The sequence below is a fragment of the Panthera onca genome, chromosome C1 (genome assembly GCF_046562875.1).
Source record: "Panthera onca isolate mPanOnc1 chromosome C1, mPanOnc1 haplotype 2, whole genome shotgun sequence".
Taxonomy (NCBI): domain Eukaryota; kingdom Metazoa; phylum Chordata; class Mammalia; order Carnivora; family Felidae; genus Panthera; species Panthera onca.
The window spans coordinates 211,821,061-211,833,911 of NC_138346.1; the positions used below are offsets into that span (position 1 = coordinate 211,821,061).

Consider the following 12,851-nt stretch of genomic DNA (forward strand, 5'->3'; position numbering starts at 1 on the left):
CCCTGACCCTTGACTCCGTCCTCTCTCTGCCTGCAAAAGCACCTCCCTTCCTGCGGCTTCTTGCTCCCCAAGTCCGCCTCTCTGCACCGCGTACCTGCTGAATTCTGTGGCTCAGGTTGTGCAGATGGTCGTGTTAATCCTCCAGTCCGTTTTCTAGGCGTGTAGGATGGTTTGGTGTTGGTCTGGCTGCATTTCATGGACAGAGACACACAAAATCTTCCGTGCTGTTCTGCCATCTTGGCTCCTCCCCGCCCTAATTTTATTTTTTAAAGATTGTTATGTGTTTATTTGAATATGTTATGCAGACAGCGTGAGTCACAAATTTAAAACTTTTGTGCATCAGAGGACATTACCACGTCAGTACAAGGCAGGCAACTCAGACAACGAGAAAAAATATTTGCAAATCATATATCTGATAAGAGCCTGGTATTCAGATGACATAAACAACACAATTCAACAAGAAGAAGAAAAACAGCCATATTTTTTAAAAAGAGCAGAGGATTTGAATAGATTTTTCTTCAAACAGGATATACAAATGGCCAATAAACACATGAAAAGGTGTACCACATCAGTGATCAGAGGGAAATGCAAATCCAAATAATGGCAAGATACCACTTCATACCCACCAGGATGGCTGTCATCAAAAAGACAGACAAAAAACAAACGTTGGCAAGGAACGATTACGATTGGAACCTTCAAACATTGCCAGTCAAAATATAAAATGGTGCAGGAGCTTTGGAAAACAGACCGGCGGTTCCTCTAGAAGTTAAACATAGAGTTGCCATAGGACCTAGCAATTTCACTCTTAGATTATATCCAAGAGAATTGAAAACATATATCCACACAAAAATGTCTATACAAATATTCAATACAGCATTATTTATAATATCCCAAAAGGCAAACAACCTATCAACTGATGAATGGATAAGCAAATTGCACCGTATCCTTAAAATGGAATACTATTCAGTCATAAAACAGGATAAAGCACTGATTTATCAAGAATGCTTCATGTTTCAGGGGTGCCTGGGTGGCTCAGTCGGTTAAGGTTCCATCTCTTCATCTCAGCTCAGGTCATGATCTCTAGGTTCTGTGACTTCAAAGTCCCTCGTTGAGCCCTGCATCCATCGCATCCATCGGTCTCTGGGCTAACAGCAGGGAGCCTGCTTCCGATTCTGTCTCTCTCTCTCTCTGCCCCTCCCCACCCCACTCTCTCTCAAAATTAAAAAAAAAAAAAAAAAAAAAAGAATGCTTCATGCTTCAATATGAATAATGCTTCAAGAGTGAAACTGGAAAACATTACGTTAGGTGAAAAACGCCAGACGCAAAAGACCACATATTGTAAGATTTCATTTGTGATAATTACCCTCAATAGGTGAATCAAATCCATAAGACAGAAAGCAGGTTAGTGGTTTCCAGAGAAGAGGGAAATGGGAGTCACTGCAAATGACTACGAGGTTTCCTTTTGGGATGATGAAAATTGTCTGGAAGTCCATAGTTGGTGATGGTTGCACAACTCTGTAAATAGGCTAAAAATCACTGAAATTCAGTACACTTTTTAAAAAGTGAATTTTATGGTATGTGGATTATACATTAATTTTTTAAACTGCAAAGACAAACTAATCTCTATCCCAGAATTACCTACTTTGAGCACAATATACAATGAAATGAGCGGTAAGTACACTCCAAAATATCGTGATTGAAAGGGCAAGTTTCAGGGGCGCCGAGTGGCTCAGTCAAACATCTGCCTTCGGCTTAGGCCATGATCTCGCAACTCGTGAGTTTGAGCCCCACATTGGGCTCTGTGCTGAGAGCATGGGGCCTGCCTGGGATTCTCTCTCTCCTCTCTCTGCCTCTGCCCCGCTTGTGCTCTCTCTCTCAGAATGAAAAAATAAACTTTAAAAAAAGAAAAAGAAAGGGCAAGTTTCAAGGGTGAGTCTGAAAAGAAAGCCCTGTGAATTCATTCCTTTGGTCTGAGGAGTGATTTCTGATACCTGTCAAAATGGCAAACCAATATAGGCTGCTGTTTCCTTCTTCAAAAAAAATCAACTTTGGAGAAACTATTTAAAAACAAAAGGATGGGGGGGCGCCTGGGTGGCGCAGTCGGTTAAGCGTCCGACTTCAGCCAGGTCACGATCTCGCGGTCCGTGAGTTCGAGCCCCGCGTCAGGCTCTGGGCTGATGGCTCGGAGCCTGGAGCCTGTTTCCGATTCTGTGTCTCTCTCTCTCTCTGCCCCTCCCCCGTTCATGCTCTGTCTCTCTCTGTCCCAAAAATAAATAAAAAACGTTGAAAAAAAATAAAAAAAAAAAAAAAAAAAAAAAAGGATGGGGCGCCTGGGTGGCTCAATTGGTTGAGCATCCGACTTTGGCTCTGATCATGATCTCAAGATTTGTGGGTTTGAGCCCTGTGTTGGGCTCTGTGCTGACAGCTCAGAGCTTGGAGCCTGCTTCGGGTTCTGTGTCTCCCTCTGTCTCTGTCCCTCCCCCAGTCATGCTCTGTCTCTCTCTGTCTCAAAAATAAATACACATTAAAAAAGAAAATTACAAAAAAATAAATAAAAACAAAAAAATGGAAAGTATGGTTTCCATAAGCTAAGAAAAATGCAAAACAACAACAAAATGTTAGAAAATCTAGCTGGTTGTGGGAATACTGGTGATTTAGCCTGGGCGGTGGCAGCTGAAAATGACACTAAGAGGTCAGGTTGGGGAGAGATCTTAAGTTCTCCTCTTCTTTCTTCCCCAAAATGCCTCCCCTGCTTAACCAGAGAAGTCTCAGGTCATGGGTGTCTGAGGGCACCACATGTCCTTGCTGGGCTGAGGAGTTGATATACATTAATGTATGTGTATGCCTACATCCATATATAATGCATACATATGTGCTTAATATAGGCACATATATACACGTATTTTTATATATCATGAGTCTCTTAATTGCATTTTTCAGATTTTTGCTACGTATATGCATAGTGAGAGGGAGGAAACTCTATGTGCCAAACAGCAGAACACATCTTTTTCTGCACATTTTGGGGTACATGTGGAAAAAATATCAAAAAAGTAGACCATAAATTAGGCCATAAAAGAGACCTCAATAAATTCCAGAGGAACAGGATCACATATGCCATATTGATCATGTTCTTCAGCTATAATGCAATAAAATTACAATTTAATACCAGAGGATGACCACAAAAATGCCATATGTCTGGAACATGAAATATTAAGAAATAACCTATAGTTGTAAAGGAAACAAAAAAAGAAATAAAGAAATTCTTAGAACTCAATGATAGTAAAAAAAAAAAAGAAAAAAGAAAAAAGAATGATAGTGAAAACATTTGTCCATAACGTTGATGGTCTGGTGAAGAATACTTCTGCCGAATATTTCTGCCACAACTGGAGTTGTGCTCACGTGGCATATCCCACAGTCTGGAATCTCTCACTTAAGGATGAAGTTGCATGGATTTTAATGGAGTCCACATTTTAATGGAGTATTTGGATTTTTAAGGAGACCAAACTCTGATACATATGGTCCAATCATTAAAAATTTGCTTTCTTCTCCTGAAAATCAATAATTTTCTACTTTTGATGAAGAAATAGCTCAATGATGTGTTGTTGGGAATAATCTTAATACCACATCGAAATGCTTGACACAACACGAAGAAATACAGCCCATGCCAACAGGAGACAGGAATTCGCACTCAGCTCCTACTCAAGTGGAAATGGAAACTTCCAGAACAAGTGTGACATGTTGGGTGAGCCAAGGATGGGGCACTGGAAAGAGACTTCCCTGAGGGATCTGCCCATGACTTCTGGTCTTCCTTCTAGCTGAGCATTCATAATTATCTGAGCTGCTACATGCTTGCTGCCATTCTCAAGGACTCTTAATGAGGAATTTAGTATATGAAGTGGGCAAATGTTGTTTTTCCCCAGCAGACATTAATGCCCCACTTCTCTGATAACCGCATTCTAAATTCACCTTGGAAAATGACCCCCTTCTTGCCAACCTAAATTTGGAGGGTGGGTACAAGTCCAGGCCTGTCCAGGGATTTCAGCATTTCCTGGGCACAGTGATTGGTTTATACCCAGGAAGATGGATTTGTAATCAATCCATCCTTTGGGAGATTTTCACAGGGTTTTTGCTGAGAGAGCCTCTCTGTCCTTTTGAGAGCATAGGCAATAAGGTATGTAAGTCTGGAGCAGGCTGGGGTTATCTTTGCTGCCACATGGACAGAAGGCCTAGAATGGAAGGAAAAAATAAGAACCAAAAAACAGGGATGGTGGGACCCAAGAGATGAAAAGAGACATGTTCTTGATGACATCATTCGGGTGCCTAGATCCAGCCATGGGTAAAATTAGCAGTATCTCTGAAGTTTCTGGTTATCTAAGCCAATAGGTTCTTTTTTTTTTAAATTTTTTTTACATTTATTTATTTTTCAGAGACAGAGAGAGACAGAGTGCAAGCGAGGGAGGAGCAGAGAGCGAGGGAGACACAGAATCCGAAGCAGGCTCCAGGCTCTGAGCTGTCAGCACAGAGCTAGACTCGAGGCTCAAACTCATGGACTGTGAGATCCTGACCTGAGCTGAAGTTGGACGTTCAACCGACTGAGGCACCCTGGTGCCCCATGAGCCGGTACGTTCTTTTTTAAAATTACGCTAATTTGATATTTATCACTTCAAGGGAAAGAACACTGGCAAGTATAGCAACAAATAAAAAATAAAAAACAAAACCAATTGGATTCGGAGCCATACTTTTGGCTTAACTGATCCATCATCAACAATGTCCAACTATGGACACCTTCTTAAAAGAGAAGAAACGGCATATCCTAGTCACTCATATAAACAACTATTATTCTTTATTTAAAAATGTGTTTTATTTTATTTACAAAGAATTACAAGGGATTTTAAAATATGTTGAATTTTATTTTATTTTTATTTAAGTAATCCCTACATCCAACGGGAGGCTTGAACTCATGACTCTGAGATCAAGAGTCACGTGCTCCTCTGACTGAGCCAGCCAGGCGCGCCAAACATGTTGAATTTTAAAATAAATTTGGAGAGCTGCGTGTACCCCAAAACCCCATTTTATACTCTACTGAGGTCGCCAGTTTGAGAAACTCTGACTCAGCTTTATCCCTCCTTCCCAGCCTTCCTTCCACAGTGGATTTACAACCATCTCGTTCTATATGGAAGTGTGTCTTCTGACTGTTCTTTAGAAGCCTGTTGAAAACATTTTACCTGGACAGGGAAACAATGAGACCTTCACTTATGTAAACATATTGGCTCTTTCGTTGGCTTCTGGGCAGATTTTTTGGGTGCTCTTTAGAGCTGCTGTCTTAAAATTGACGTGCTTAAAATCACATGCTCTCTGCTCCGCTGAGAAGGGCGTCATAAGGAAAAGAATAGAGGATTTAGAAAAGGAACAGCGCACATGTGTATTAAATTCTGAGCATATTTGCATGCATGAGTGATTTGCAACAGGGAAAACCATATTGCGCATCAATATTTACGTTAAAAGAGCAAACGACCATCCAACCAAATGAGGATTTCAAACCTCTCCTTGCTGTCAGCTCCCTCATTTGCACTTGAAAAGAGCTATCAGTCAAGGTTGGGTTTTTTTGTTTGTTTGTTTGTTTCTTTTTTTTTTTTTTTGTTACTGGAGAGATGATTCTCTTGGAAGGCTATGTTTTTTTTTAAGCTGCAACATGCTTCACAACTTAAAAGTGTATTCATCTTCTTCAAATCACATGGGCTTCATTTTTCAAGCCTTGAGTTAAAGGGATATCGTCCTGGATAAAAATACATCCACGGGGGGGAAAGGGTTATTTGCAATTCAGAAATGCTAGTCTAATGCATTTGGTGGCGGTGTAAGTTGGGACCGACATAGGAATCTAATTTAAAGTTTTAGAAACCGTAACTGTTTTGGTTAAAGTAATGCGAAGATGAGTCCGTTTTCTGACAGCTCAGCAGGCCTCCCAAGCTGTGATTGTCAAAATGATAGACACTGACAAAGAAAATCAATTCTATGTCACAGTGAAACCTACTGCTGAGGTTTTTCATTAAAAAAACTGCAAGTGAAGCCCAGGCAGGACTCTTGGGCATATCTATAAGGTGTGAAAAGCAGCAGAAGAGAGGTATCTGAATCAAACTGAATTTGAAGATTTCTTTTCCAAGAGAGGCCCCCATTCAACCACCTTAACACTTTCTAGAACATTGCATGTCTTCTGCGCCAACCCCAGGGGTAAGACATCTAACAACTCATTAGAATTGCCATGTTCTTCCTTTTCCTTTGCTTTAACAGCAAAGGCCGGATGCTTAGAGCCTGGAGCCTGCTTCTGATTCTGTGTCTCCCTCTCTTCTGCCCCGTCCCCCACTCCGGCTCTGTCTCTCTCAAAAGTAAGTAAACATTAAAAAAAAGAAAAAGAAAAAGACTCCCTGGTTAGTACTCCTGCTGAATGGCCGGCCGCTGCTCTGTGCCTAAGTCATATCTGCCACTCTCTGAGCTCCCTAACGTGGTGCAGCAGTGATAGTCCCTGCTTTCAGTTGTCTTGGAAATGACGAGTAACTAAGGAATCCCTGCCTCCCCCCATCACTGTGGGGCTGGTGCGTTCCCATTTCCCACACAGATTCCTACTGGTGTCCCACGTTGTGAAGCGATGCCTTACACCCCAGCCCTGTTCCCCACGATGGGCATGGACCGAGGTCTCTCTATCAGGCATCATCCACATCGCCTTCCCTCCTCCCACCCTTTCCCCATACCCCAGCCCTAAGCCAAGGAAGCAGTTTGTAACTCTCCCATTTCGGGGCTCTGTAAAATAATATGGTGATGTGGTATAGTGGAAGGGCGATGGCTTTTGAAGTTTCACCCAATATTGTGACTTTAGGCTACCTAACCGCGGTTCTCGCTTTGCAAGGTCGTTGTGAGAACTCAGGAAAAGAGGATTATAAGGCTTCTGGAACCTGGTGGCACTTGGAACGGAAGGTCGGTTTCATAAGCACCGTGTATGCGCGCGCGCGTGTATTAGGGGCAGAAATGACACCGACTGGACCGTTTGTTTTTACTTCTATCCCTCGGACGGTCACTGACTGCGGAGCGGGCTTGACTGGTTCCCTCCTAACCTGCTCCCTTTGCCAGGCTGGACTGCACACCATGTGGGAGAACGCGCCTCCTTGTGGCCGGCCAGAGAGTTGCGGTTACTTGCCTTGCCTTGCATCAGTACTTTTTTTTTTTTTTTAAGATGCAAAGTCACTTTCCTGACCCAGGTGCTGAGAGGGGTGTTAGGAGTGCGGTGAGGTCACAGGAGTTGACCTCGGGAGGTTGCCTTCAAGGAGTTACGGTAACCAAGGTAACCAACCGTTGGTTGGTTGGCCGGTGGGGGCTGAAGGATACATTGTTATGCCGAGGTTGTTTTTCCCACTAGCAAAGCATTAACTTTAAGACAGTTGGGAGTTCCCAGGGATGTCAGACTGTGCCAGTCTGGAGTATTTGTCAACGGGCTGCAGATTGGAAGGGGATTTGATTTTATGTACATTTTCTTTTGCCTTTGTTCTCCACATCAGCCTGTGGAGGGGGACATCTAGGACTTTAGCAACTCCTGGACAAACTGGGACACGGTCCCCACTAGGTTTATCTCGCTCTGTTGCTGAGCTGAGACCAGGTCTCTACAGGGGTTAAATCACAACGCTGGCGGTTTAAATGGGAACAAGGATTGAGAAAAGTCTGGAGAATGGCACAATTTCCCTAAAGGTCAGGTGTAATCAGGGTACCAGCTCAGAGACTGGGGGCGGGGTGGGCCACGTTGGGAGAAGTAACTCACAACAAATTTCCTCCGGTTGTGTCTACACAGCGACGTTCTGGACTCTGTGATCTGGCTTTGTCTCTAATCTTTCTAGGACTGGTCTTCATCAAAGAAAGCCTTTTGCAGATTTATGAGCTATGGGGTAATTGTTTTTCTTTTGGCAAGACAATTTAAGGGAAGTTTCTCTCTCCATTATTACATCCCACAGAGCCAAAATGAGAAACTTCAAGTTGTCCTTTTCATCCACCAGTGCTGTGCTTAAACATTACAAACAAATCACAAATTAATATCCCCTAACTAATCACTAGAAACGGAGAGAATAATTCTGGTTTAGTCATGCAGTGTAGAACAGAAGCAGACAAAGGCACCATGTGCCGTGAAAATTGGAAGGAACACCATGGAAGGTAACCTCAAGCACCTGGACTGGAAATGGGCCAGGACCACACGGTTCACACACCGCTCAGGCACAGGTGTTCCAGTGAATGAACCAGAGCGACCTCCCAACCTTTTAAGTCACTTACCAAATTACCCAAATTCTACTCCTGTTGGTCCTTGGAGGCTGCCTTTTCAAAGACTTGCCCAGTTCAGTCCTGCCCAGTGAATCAAAGCCCATCAGATGAAAGAGGAAAAGGACCAGGGTGTTGACTCCAAGACCTCCAGTCCCCTTTCTGTTGTAATGCTGCTAATGCAACTCTCTGGGTTTATTATTACACAACAGCGGTTTCCAACTGGGGATCATTTTGCTTTTCCCCTCCCCCCACGGGGGGGGGCATTTGATAATGTCTGGAGACACTGTGGTTGTCACCACTTGGTGAGTACTCCTGGCATCTAGGGGGTGGGGCCAAGGATGCTGCTGAATACCTCCAAGGACAGGAAGCTCCCAGGACCAGGAAGTATCCATTCCCAAGTGTCCAGGTCCAGAGAGCCTCCAAGATGGCATAGCTCTTCAGGCTCTTCTGCTTTCCTTTCTCTCCAACCAGAGGAAGAACAACTGATTTGTATGTTCACGTTGCTGCCATGGAACAGCATCCACACTTTCCCGGGAATGTTCAACAAAAACAGAATAGAGGGGCGCCTGGGCGGCTCATTCGGTTAAGCATCCGACGCTTGATTTTGGCTCAGGTCATGATCTCACGGTTCATGAGTTCGAGCCCCGCGTGGGGCTCAGAGCCTGCTTGGGATGCTCTGTCACCCTCTCTCACTGCCCCTCCCTGTTTGTGTACTCTCTCTCTCTCTCTCAAAAATAAACATTTAAACAAACAAACAAAAGAATAGAGAATATAGGGTGATGTTAAAACGCTGATACTTTCATCAATTTACTGAGCGCAATGGAAAGAACTGAGCTAACTCCATTGTAAATTGGTGCAGCTCAGGGAATAGGTCAAGGGTTCAAAGCTAGGATCATAGGTTTGTGGTCAAATCCAGAGGACTGCCAACACCATCCAAAAGAAAGGCAGAAAGACAGGAATAAAGTATTGTGGAAACTCAATGTGTAGCCACATATCATATAATTGTAGTATTAATTCAGTTTTTATGCATGGCCAACAGGGAAATTTACAAGACGCATGTAATAGTGCCAGAAAATAAGAAAGTGCTCACATAAATAAAAAATACAACAATGGGGGTGGGGGGCGCCTGGGTGGCTCAGTCGGTGAAGTGTCCAACTTCAGCTCAGGACATGATCTCATGGTTTGTGGGTTCAAGCCCCGTGGCAGGTTCTGTGCTGACAGCTCAGAGCCTGGAGCCTGCTTTGGATTCCATCTGTCTATCTGTCTGTCTCTGTCTCTCTCTCTCTCAAAAATAAATAAACATTTTAAAATAATTTTAAAAAATACCATGATGGGGACATGTCAGAGGGACACATGAGCCAACTGCAAGAGCTCCTCCCAGTGGCCAAAGCTGGAACATCCTGAACAACAGAAAAACGAGATAGTGCGGGATTATAAACCAAAGTATAAAATAACTAGCCATGAGTCCGTAATAACATAACTAAGTGAGGAAGAATAACTAACTCTATTCTGGGTTGGGGGATAAGAAAACTCATATTTTTCGAAGCTGCCTGTTCGAGGCGTGCTAGCATCTACACTCTGGAGGCAGAGGGACTTCCTCTTCTCTCTGCCACTTCCAGCTTAGTCAACTTGGGCACGTTGCTCGTCTTTCTAAAGGCTCATTTTTTTTTTTTTTTTTTTTTGCATAAGCAAAATGCAGATAGTAAGGGTATCTACCTCATTATCGTGTGAGTCGCTTACCTTGGTGCCAGCACAATTCAGGAATTTAAGAACTTTTCTTTCCTCCTCTGTATTATTTGCCAGTTGGCATCTCCTTCTTGCCTCTAACCTGGGAGGTCAGTCAGGGCGGGGACTGGGTCCCTCATCCCCAAAACATTCATCACATCACCGCATCCATCACAGTGGTTTCAAAGAAGCCTCTGTTGAACAAATGAACGAACCAGTGAATGGAGGCATGTGTAGATGTGATCAGAGCTGCAGCCACACTTGCTGAAGGCCACGGTGTCAATAGAATGGGAATCTTGGTTTCACGCAATGGGGGCAGGGAAGGTGGGGAGTCAGCAGGTGGGGTAAGACCTCCAGACTTTGGATCTGACTGTGTTTGGCAATTCTCTTGACTGTTTCTGTCTTGGAGGGAGGCATGCAAGTTACTGAGGCCCTGCCAATCCGACTCTTGGAGATGCAGAGTCTGTGAGCACTTACTTCCTCCTGTGAGTAGCAGGTGACCTGGGAGAGCTTACTGTCACAAAGGAGCTCCACAAGAAGCAGGACTTACCTTTGTAGGTTATATAAGACACAATCATTAAAGGATATTGTTCTATGGGGTGTCCAACATACCGGTTGTGTGCTAGTCGGTAGAACATACAACTCTTGATCTCGGGGTGGTGAGTTAGAGCCCCATGTTGTGAGTAGAGTTTACTTTTAAAAAAAAAAAAAAAAGGACCTCGTTTGGGAAATATTGAATGTACTTTGAGCCAATTACCTTTCAGTGCCAAAAGCACACCAATAAGACCTCTGTTGTGTTTGGATTTTATAAATATATCCATATATATGCACACATACAATTTCTTAATACAAACAAGTTACACTGTGGATTTGTGTATGTTTTTGAAATATATGTTAGATCCTAGGATTATTATAGGCTCTACCAGTAAAGTTTTTATTCTTTGATTATGATCCTTTCAAATGTGTTCTAACTTCAATAAGATCGTACTTATTCCTGTGATTTTAGTCCTAAAGGAGCTTTCCTTGGATAACAAGGGTGCATTTTCCAGTTCTTTCGATAGCCACAGAAGATAGCTATTGCATCCAGTTTAATGCCTCATGATTATCATGAATTAATGCTGCGTGTACTTGTGTGGACTCGCTCGATTTTCTGGATGTGTAAACAGTAACAAAAGTGGGCTTCACTTAAAATGGCAAAGCAGGGTAGCTACCAATGCCAAATTTGCCAAAGGAGTCCTTAATTCTCTGTTTGTCTGTACAGACCCAGCAAGACGTTGTCAGAGCTGGCTCAGGATGTGATTGGTGAGTCTGCTTGAAATTCCAGACTTTCCATCACAGAGTGCTGGATGTGATAAATGGGCTGGGGTCTGATGGTTAATGACTGCTCTCAAGGACAGCTAGAGTATCCTTCAGGCTGAATTACAGTGAACTACCAAGAAACTGCTACATACTCAAAAGCTTTCTGCAAAAGCTATACATATTCAAGGATGGCTTTTTTTTTTTTTCCCCTCCAAACACAGAGATTTTCTATTCCCTTCTTTTCTAACCCGATCCTGGACCCTCCTCCCAGTATTCTGACAACCGTATCAGGCAAGCTGCTCATCGGTTTTCCAGCCAAACGCACCCCTTGGCATTTTAAATAAAGATGTCTGTATGATTTAGTTAAGAGGGTAAAAATTATGTACTGTGGAAGGTGCCTAAAAAGTGGTTTAGAAATTGAGATGTAAGATGTCCTTAATGCAAATGTTCTCTCTATTTTTCCTGGCAAATAATGTCTTCATTAATGCTTGCCACTAGCTGGTGCTAGGGCACCACTGAGCAAGTGTGCAATTTCATTGAATCCGTCCACCAGGATTAGTCACCCTAGGTGGGTCGTTCCTCTTTGTTTAACATCACGCCCTATGTCATTTCCACTCTCTGGCTAATCAACATGTAGGAAAGCAGTTCTCCAATCTTCCCACCCCACAGCTGCACTTTACAAACATCGAGGAAATTTCCTTTTGAATGAGATGAGCTTTCAAAACACCGGGATTTTCTCATTTTATTGTCACGTCCGACACATAAAGTTATTTTGATTGTTCTTCAATCTTATAATATACAGGGTGCATCTGGGGGACCAGAGATTTTAAAGACAGAGGCATCCTAATAAAGATATGAATCCCCAAATTTATATTGTTCAAGTCCTCCTTAAGGGAAGCAACAGGGCTAGATAGCTAGCCAGAACTCTCTTTTTATTTTACAATTTTACATCGGATCATTTATATATACATTGAAAGACTGCCTTATAGAGGTCTGAAAGCCTCTCTATAAATGTGGGGTCTTTCACACTACTGGAAAAACAATGCAGAAGTTCACATCCTGCTATTTGTTGGTTACTTCTGTTATCCTCAACCAGTAAAGAATAGCAAATTTTATGACAAAAAAAAAAAAAAAAAGAAAAGAAAAAAAGAAAAGAAAAAGCACAGAAGAAAAGTTTCATCTATTGATAAAAATATGCTGACAATTCCATTTCTGGTTAAGTTTTATGTAAATATCACCTTTGAAAATACTTAGGAAATTTGCACAAATTGAGTTTCATTTTATTATACTATCATCATTATACATTTTGCTTTTAAAAGTCATTAAATTTTAAAAAAAGTGGGGAGGAGGCACCTGGGTGGCTCAGTCGGTTAAATGTCCGACTTCAGCTCAAATCATGATCTTGCAGTTTGTGGGTTGGAGCCCCACATTGGGCTCTGTGCTGACAACTCAGAGCCTGGAGCTTGCTTCGGATTCCGTGTCTCCTTCTCTCTCTGCCCCTCCCCCGCTTGAGCTCGCTCGCGTTCTCTCTC

At 42.8% G+C, this 12,851-nt stretch overlaps 1 long non-coding RNA gene across 1 annotated transcript in view; it reads left to right on the top strand.

The window, feature by feature from the left end:
- Positions 1-4,436: 4,436 nt before the first annotated feature.
- LOC132673171 (uncharacterized) overlaps positions 4,437-12,851 on the top strand; it is a 34,402-nt gene continuing 25,987 nt past the window's right edge. Inside the window, exon 1 of the long non-coding RNA XR_009607895.3 lies at positions 4,437-4,620. This is a non-coding gene — a long non-coding RNA (uncharacterized LOC132673171). The remainder of the gene's footprint in view (positions 4,621-12,851) is intronic.